We start from the raw sequence: 8,784 nt of genomic DNA on the forward strand, positions 1-8,784 counted from the left end.
CACTTAGATTCTGACCCCATGTGCCAGCTTACATCATCGTCCGCGGTGGTACAGAGCATCCACTACCACTGATCCTGACAGTCACCTAAGGAACCAGAAATTGCTCCGTCCATGACTGTCTCTATTGTCCTCCCTCAACACTACTCTCCTTTAGGGTGAATACATTGTCAACAATACTTTTTACAGCCGTTTTCTTTTACCGATTGTCTTACCTATCTCTTGACCTTTCCGCAGACAATCACTACTTCCACAAGTGCCCGATACTCCTTTTCTGTGCCGGTATAACATTTCCATCCACTTTCTCCATTCAGAACATTTCCTCTATTTTGCAACTTCATCATTATAAATTATTTCCAGATTCATATAAATATTATATTTAGTACCGATGTCATTAGCGTCTTTCTATCGTAAAGGCATCCAATTTTTTTATTTCTCGTCCCCAAAATTCGCCTGATTGCTTCGGAGCCTTGGCCTACTTCCTGTAACTTGGCTCGTCATTATATTCTGTTCCTTATTAATCAATTGGTATTGTCTTCATTATCGCATATCATATCATAGATATAATTTCCTGGAATTAATGTACGTTTTCTGAGTTTAATAAAGGGAAGAGATTGCTCCCTCTATGGCTCCATCTACCATCGGAAACAACACGACTTCATTTCAGACTTCACTGAAAATTAGTTATATTTTAATGTGCTCAGCATTCATGATTTATATCCTTTAAAAACTTATTATAACTAGTTTCAAGAGAAGTAGAGGTGTGATTTGTCTTCTGCTGAATTTTGCCTTTTTCTGTGATAATTTACATATAATTTGTTGGCTGGTCACTGTTATTAATTTAATGATAAAATGATACAAATCTTTAGGTTTTTTATATTCTATAATTTGATGGATCCATTAAGGGTGTGGTGATTAGGTGATTATTCACATAAAACAACAATTGGGCAGCACTTTGGCTCTGTGGTTAGCACTACAGCCTTACAGCGCTGGGGCCATGAGTTCAAGTCCCATATAGGTCAACATCTGTAAAGAGTTTGTATGTTCTCTCTGTGTTTGCTTGAGTTTCCCCCCACACTCCAAAACATACCGGTAAGTTGATTAGTTTGTGAGCCCCATGGGGACAGGGACTGATATGTGTAGCGCTGCAGAATCTGTGCGCGCTATATAAATAAAGGAATTCATTTAGAATGGATCATTATTTCCACCCACATATAAGAGCTATACTACAGCAAATTACTTTACTTAGAGGGTTTTCTAGTTAGGCAGATTAGGAGTTAGGTCATTTGTTCAGGATTCTTTTTGTCAGGAGGCGAGTTCACGGAAATTTTCTCTGTAGGACCAACCCAGTTGTGCATTAAACACATATTTTGCTGAGTACCGTATTTTTCGGACTATAAGGCGCACTGGAGTATAAGGTGCACCATCAATAAATGCCTGCTAAAACATCTAGTTTCATATATAAGGAGCACTGGATTATAAGGCGCACCTTATTATAAGGATAAATGACCAGCAGGTGGCAGACCTGTGCACTGCTTAAGGCAGCTGTTGTCTTTAAGTACGGTTCATATATAAGGCGCACTGGACTATAAGGCGCACCTTTGAATTCTGAGAAAATCAAAGGATTTTTTGTGCGCCTTATAGTCCGAAAAATACGGTAAATGGTTCTTATTGGCTGTTGTATCTATATTTCCACATGTGCTATCCCTTTAACAACTTGTGACATAATAGTATGTCACACGTCTGTTAAGGGAGTATGGATAGGGCTCACAGGCAAAAACTTGAGATCCATGCTGGTTCTGATTGCAAGTGTTAATCTATTGGCTGCCCGCGCCATATTCACTTTTATTTTAGCTTCTTGTGATGTCCTAGGGAGTGAAGATTAGTTGCCCTGACAGCTTGGAGTCTTTAATAGTTTCAACAAAGTTTTATTAAATAGAAAAACACAATAGTGCCTTACAATCGGTCACGGCATAACATTTACCCATCACAGGGGTAACTCACAGAAATTATTTGATACATAGCCAGTTACTCAAACAAACAGAACTTGCCATTTGGAGCGCACGTTGAAAGCAGTAAAAATCCAGCCCACAAGAAAAAATACTGCAAATGCATTTCTTTTCGACAATTTCACTGCTTTTGGAATTATTTTTCTGCTTCCCAGTACACGACTTGCAAAAATAAATAACACTGCTACAAAGTACAAATTGTGGCGCAGATAAAAAAAAAACCCCAAACAGCTCTGTACACAGAAAAATAAAAAAGGTATAGATTTTTAAAGTTGGGGGGGGGGGTGGAATATTGAAATGGAAAATAACGAAACAGGGCCAAGCCGTTAAGGGGTTAAAATAACTTTTTTCTTCTAGACTGTTCTACTGTTTCTCTTGTTATTCATCTTAAAAATGTATTTATAATACTAAGGTATTACTAGTTGGGGGTGTGGCCATTCATTCCCTGATACTGTCCAATCTGTATAGTCCGTGCTATCCTAACTTGGGACACGACCCTTTGCAAACAAAGTTAGACCAAAATTGTTAGTAAGATGAATTCAGTGCTGCCACTATTTGTAATATCAAGAAAGTGGATCCTGGCCATTATATATAGTAACTCCACCGGCTTTTAGTAGGAATAACAGGAATGATACAGCACGGAGTTATAGATAACCGGAAAAGCGCAAAAATCGGTGAACAATAAAAAAAACAAGTTAAAAGGGGCTGACCAGAGACTTGAAAAACAAAAACTCTCCTCTCTAAAGGGGCTGGTCACTAATACTAAGTATGTGACCCTAAAAGATCAGCCTATTAAAGTTTGCGGGGAGCCACGCAAACCCCATCCAACCACTGATATGGGACTGGTTATGGGGGAGTGCAGACAGCGATGACTACACGGCCTCTCCATCTGCCAGAAGCCAGCAGAACACATGACAATATAGGATGTCCCAAGTCCTGCTGTCCATGGTACATGTGACCCCCCAAACTTTAGCAGGGTAAGTATAATTTGGTTGATCCTATTAAGGTCTTATAGTTACCCTATTAAATTTTAGTATGAGTGTTCAACGTCTTGAAAGTTGAAAATAGTTGCCCATTTTTCTGCTCATTTAGAGAGTCCAGTCCTCACCACATGGCTGTATCACAACTTCCCCTTTGAGCCTGAAGTGCTGCCTCATGCACACGACTATATGCTCATATGCTCATCCGGGCTGTCCCTGGGCATAGCATATGGGTGCAGGAGAAGGGGTGAGATCTTCTTACTTCTCCCCTCTCTATAAGAAATTGAGCAGCCTATATTTTATGTTGCAAACCTCCCCCCCCCCCCACTCACCACACCATGACTTGGTGCCATAGACCTCTATCAGAGATGTGATACAAATTGTGTGTCTCATTTCACCTCCCTCACCCCCAGACGGTAGTGTGACGGGGCCTAAAACTGATGTGTCACAGGAGCGGACGGGTGCTCTTAAGGCGGCAGCTGTCACAATATCAATGGCAGATGACTCTGCTCCTATATCTGATGCTTTTTCTGGTATTTCTATTTTTGTAGACTCTTTTGGTAAATGCAGGATTGCAATTTCTTTGATGAAGAATGGAAGAGGTTTGGAAGTTCCATTCTCTGTGTGAGCTGCTGTACTGTGGTCTGGTCCTTTCTGTGTAAGTTCATTACATTATTTGTATGCAGCTTCTATAGCAGTTCATGATTAGAGAAGAATAACCACTGGAGAAGTTCAGATAAATCATTGCAAAGGAGAATTAGGCACAAGGGACAAGTAAATAACCAAAGTTGGTATCCTAAATCGCCAAGCCGTAAGAATAATTGAATGCAAAATAAAGAAATGGATACAATAAAATGAGAGGTAACCCAGATTTGTTACAGATATATAAAACAATGCACAAGAATGCAGAGACATAGGGGTTAATTTACTAAGGGTCGCAGAGCACACTTTCATTGGACCTCTATCTGTTTCAGGGGATTGCACGGCTTGGACAAGTGTCAGCAAGTGTCTGTGCTGCGATTTTGATGCACGCGTTCGTTTTCTGTCGCAGCTGCGCAGGCTTCCACAAATTAGGGGGTGTGCCGTCGGACCATCCAACTGATTCGGACTGAGCGACGGATTTAACTTTCAAATTGCGTTGAAAGACAATGCACTCACATGCACCAGGAAGAAGAAGGTGAACTCCGGGGGACCTGAGCGGGGAAGTGACACATGCAGGATATCGGGCACATGATGTTAGTGACATCGTGTCATCGGACAATGCATTTTCTGTGAACTCCAGCAGCCGGGTAAGTAAATGTGCCCCAATAAACTTGTAATATGTAATACTCATCTATAATGATAAACTTATATCCAGTTTACTTTATGGAAATCAGTAACTACAGTGTACAAAATGTAAAGAAGCTCTCATTCTTTCCCACATAGGGGCAGATTTAGACCTCATACTATCCTCACAACTGCATGGGGCCCCAGAGACTTGCATCAGTTGTTAGTCCCTTGATGTAAAGGCAGATTCTAATATAGGCAGTATGGGCGATCACCCGAGGCCCAAGGACTTTCAGGGGCCGTTGGCCAACCATACCGCTCCATATCTTTTCCATCTGCTTAATAATAATAAAAATAATAACTCTTTTATTTATATGGCGCACACAGATCTTGCCAAATCAGTCCCTGCCCCTGTGGGGCTCACTATCTAGTCAACTTACTGGTATGTTTTTTGGAGTGTGGGAGGAAACTGGAGGACCTAGAGGAAACCCACACAAACACAGAGAGAACATACAAACTCTTTGCAGATGTTGACCCGGATGGGACTTGAACCCAGGATCCCAGCGCTGCCAGGCTGTAGTGCTAACCACTGAGCCACCGTGCTGCCCAATGGAAGCAGAAGCTGGTGGCCACATTGATTGCTATGTCTTGGGATCCACTTTCACTTCGTAAGAAGGAGTTTGCTGGGACCAACCTTAGCTGCTTTTGGATGTGATCCTGCCTAAACCAAGAAGGTAGAGGGGACCCCACTGCTTCCAGCCACAATGTCAGTCACTGCTCATATAAAGTATCACCCCCTAGTGACACCCCCCTAGTCCCTGCTCCTGCTGCTGAAGTGCAGGAGAAATCTAGTGAGCCTAGCTGGAAGCAGATAATCGCAACCAACAATGGTCATTTCTGCAATCCAACCCTGCCCCCCTCTGCTTTGTCTTTAGTAGGAGACGTGTGAGCTGCTCTTGAGCACTACAGTTACCTTTACAAACCCCCTATCCCCTGCCATATCTTACCTTTATGCTGCTGAGTCGGAAGGTCGGGGAGGGAGTCTGCAGGCAGCTGGAGCTCAGGGTGAGACCGTACTGAGGAAGCTGCACCCATCATGGAGAAAAGTTAGTGGATCTGTGTGTAATGTCTACACTTTACGTATGTAAGGTCCAAATCTTAGTGAGTTTATGTTGTGTATGCTGTGTTTGTATACTTCTAAACGTCTTGAATAGAGATGAGCGAGCACTAAAATGCTCGGGTACTCGTTATTCGAGACGAACTTTTCCCGATGCTCGAGTGCTCGTTTCGAGTAACGAGCCCCATTGAAGTCAATGGGAGACTCGAGCATTTTTCAAGGGGACCAAGGCTCTGCACAGGGAAGCTTGGCCAAACACCTGGGAACCTCAGAAAAGGATGGAAACACCACGGAAATGGACAGGAAACAGCAGGGGCAGCATGCATGGATGCCTCTGAGGCTGCCTAATCGCACCATTATGCCAAAATTATGGGCAACAGCATGGCCATGACAGAGTGACAGAATGAAGCTAGATAGCATCTAAAACATGCAATAATTGACCCTGACACTATAGGGGATGGCATGCAGAGGCAGCGGCAGCAGGCTAGAGAGTGGCATGGCGACATACCCTAAATGGACTCAGGCTTCAAACCAATGGGTAGCAGAGAGGAACCAAAGAAGGTGAGCAAGAAGCGCTCAAATAATATTGGTACATGATAAAAGTTTGCCAGTATATTTTGTGGATTACACAGCAGGGTGGCGACAAAGTTAACATGGAAGCCATGAAAACAATCCAAAATTCTGCCTGACACAGCTCGTTTGATAAGGGGACGATGTATGGAGGCAGTGAACTAGTAGTAGATTAAAGGTACTGCAGTTAAAACTATGTTAGTTGGTTCTTGGCATGGAGCTGGCGCTACGCTGCCAGGCGAGCTTTCGCCAATCCAAGCCCCTGTCTCTAGGCTACTCCCCAAACAGCACTTCTAAGAACCTTTCGGATAAGATCAAGTGTAGTAGCGTTCTTATAAGTTTGGGATATGGCGGGTGAGGGGAATGTAAACATCTGCGCAAGAAGCGCTGAAATAATATCCGTAAATGAAAAAAGTTTTCCAGTATATTTTGTGGCTTACACAGCAGGGTGGCGACAAAGTTAACAAGTTTGATGTGGAATGCCCTGCAATAGCTCTTGGGCGGTGTGCCTTTTATCACCTAGGCTCAGCAGTTTGAGCACCGCCTGCTGTCGCTTAGCAACGGCACTGCTGCTGTGCCTAGAGCTACCGACTGATGGCGCCATGCCCACGGATGGTAATTCGGAGGAGGAGGAGGTGGAGGAGGGGTGGGAGGATTTGGAGGTATAGTAGGCCTTTGAGACCTGGACCGAGGTAGGCCCCGCAATCCTCTGCGTCGGCAGTATATGACCAGCCCCAGGGTCAGACTCGGTCCCAGCCTGCACCAAGTTAAGTGTAGTAGCGTTCTTATAAGTTTGGAATATGGCGGGTGAGGGGAATGTAAACAGATGCGCAAGAAGCGCATGATGCGCATGGAGCTGGCGCTCCGCTGCTAGGCGAGCTTTCGCCAATCCAAGCCCCTGTCTCTAGGCTACTCCCCAAACAGCACTTCTAAGAACCTTTTGTATAAGATCAAGTGTAGTAGCGTTCTTATAAGTTTAGGATATGGCGGGTGAGGGGAATGTAAACAGATGCGCAAGAAGCGCTGAAATAATATCCGTAAATGGTAAAAGTTTGCCAGTGTATTTTGTGGATAACACAGCAGGGTGGCGACAAAGTTAACAACTTTGATGTGGAATCCATGAAAACAACCCAAATTTCGGCCTGACAAACCTCGTTTGATAAAGGGACGATGTATGGAGGCAGCTATATGGACGACTTTTGGAGGTAGCAATGGAGACAACGTGTGGAGGCTGCTATGGAGACAATTCAATTTGGATAGTGCCTGTATGTGGCAGTCCAAAAATTTTTTCAAACCAGAGGAGCAGGTAGGTGGCCCTCCAGAAAAATGGAATAGATTGAGTGCCTGTATGTGGCAGTCCAAAAAATTTTTCAAACCAGAGGAGCAGGTAGGTGGCCCTCCAGAAAAATGGAATAGATTGAGTGCCTGTATGTGGCAGTCCAAAAAAGTTTTCAAACCAGAGGAGCAGGTAGGTGGCCCTCCAGAAAAATGGAATAGATTGAGTGCCTGTATGTGGCAGTCCAAAAAATTTTTCAAACCAGAGGAGCAGGTAGGTGGCCCTCCAGAAAAATGGAATAGATTGAGTGCCTGTATGTGGCAGTCCAAAAAAGTTTTTAAACCAGAGGAGCAGGTAGGTGGCCCTCCAGAAAAATGGAATAGATTGAGTGCCTGTATGTGGCAGTCCCAAAAAATTGTTTAAAACAGAGGACCGGAAAGGTGGCCCTCCAGAAAAATTGAATAGATTGAGTGCCTGTATGTGGCACTCCCAAAAATTGTTTAAAACAGAGGACCGTGTCGGTGGCCCTCCAGAAAAATTAAATGCATAAAGTACTATACCTAGAGCCAGTGGGCCCTGTCAAAAAACAGCCAGTTTCCTCTGCTTTACTGTAGAAAGAGGAGGAGAAGGAGGAAAATGAGGAGGAGGAGGAGTGGATAAATTATTCAGGTTGAGCTTCCTTCACCTGCTGGAGATTTGAAATTAGGAGAAATCCATGCTTTATTCATCTTGATAAGCGTCAGCCTGTCAGCGCTGTCAGTCGACAGGCGTGTACGCTTATCGGTGATGATGCCACCAGCTGCACTGAAAACCCGCTCTGACAAGACGCTAGCGGCAGGGCAGGCAAGAACCTCCAAGGCGTAGAGCGCCAGTTCGTGCCACATGTCCAGCTTTGAAACCCAGTAGTTGTAGGGAGCTGTGTGATCATTTAGGACGATGGTATGGTCAGCTACGTACTCCCTCACCATCTTTCTGTAAAGATCAGCCCTACTCTGCCGAGACTGGGGACAGGTGACAGTGTCTTGCTGGGGTGACATAAAGCTGGCAAAAGCCTTGTAAAGCGTACCCTTGCCAGTGCTGGACAAGCTGCCTGCTCGCCTACTCTCCCTCGCTACTTGTCCCGCAGAACTACGCACTCTGCCGCTAGCGCTGTCAGAAGGGAAATACTGTTTCAGCTTGTGCACCAGGGCCTGCTGGTATTCATGCATTCTCACACTCCTTTCCTCTCCAGGGATGAGAGTGGAAAGATTTTGCTTGTACCGTGGGTCCAGAAGAGTGAACACCCAGTAATCGGTGCTGGAATAAATTCTTTGAACGCGAGGGTCACGGGATAGGCAGCCTAGCATGAAATCTGCCATATGCGCCAGAGTACCAACGCGTAAGAATTCACTCCCCTCACTGGCCTGACTGTCCATTTCCTCCTCCTCCAACTCCTCCAACTCCTCTTCTTCTGCCCATACACGCTCAACAGTGTAGGACTCAACAATGGTCCCCTCTTGTGTCTCGCCAACATTCTCCTCCTCTTCCTCCTCATCCTCCTCCACCTCCACCTCCTCCGATATGCGCTGA

Source organism: Engystomops pustulosus, chromosome 3, assembly GCF_040894005.1.
Source record: "Engystomops pustulosus chromosome 3, aEngPut4.maternal, whole genome shotgun sequence".
NCBI classification, from domain to species: Eukaryota; Metazoa; Chordata; class Amphibia; order Anura; family Leptodactylidae; genus Engystomops; species Engystomops pustulosus.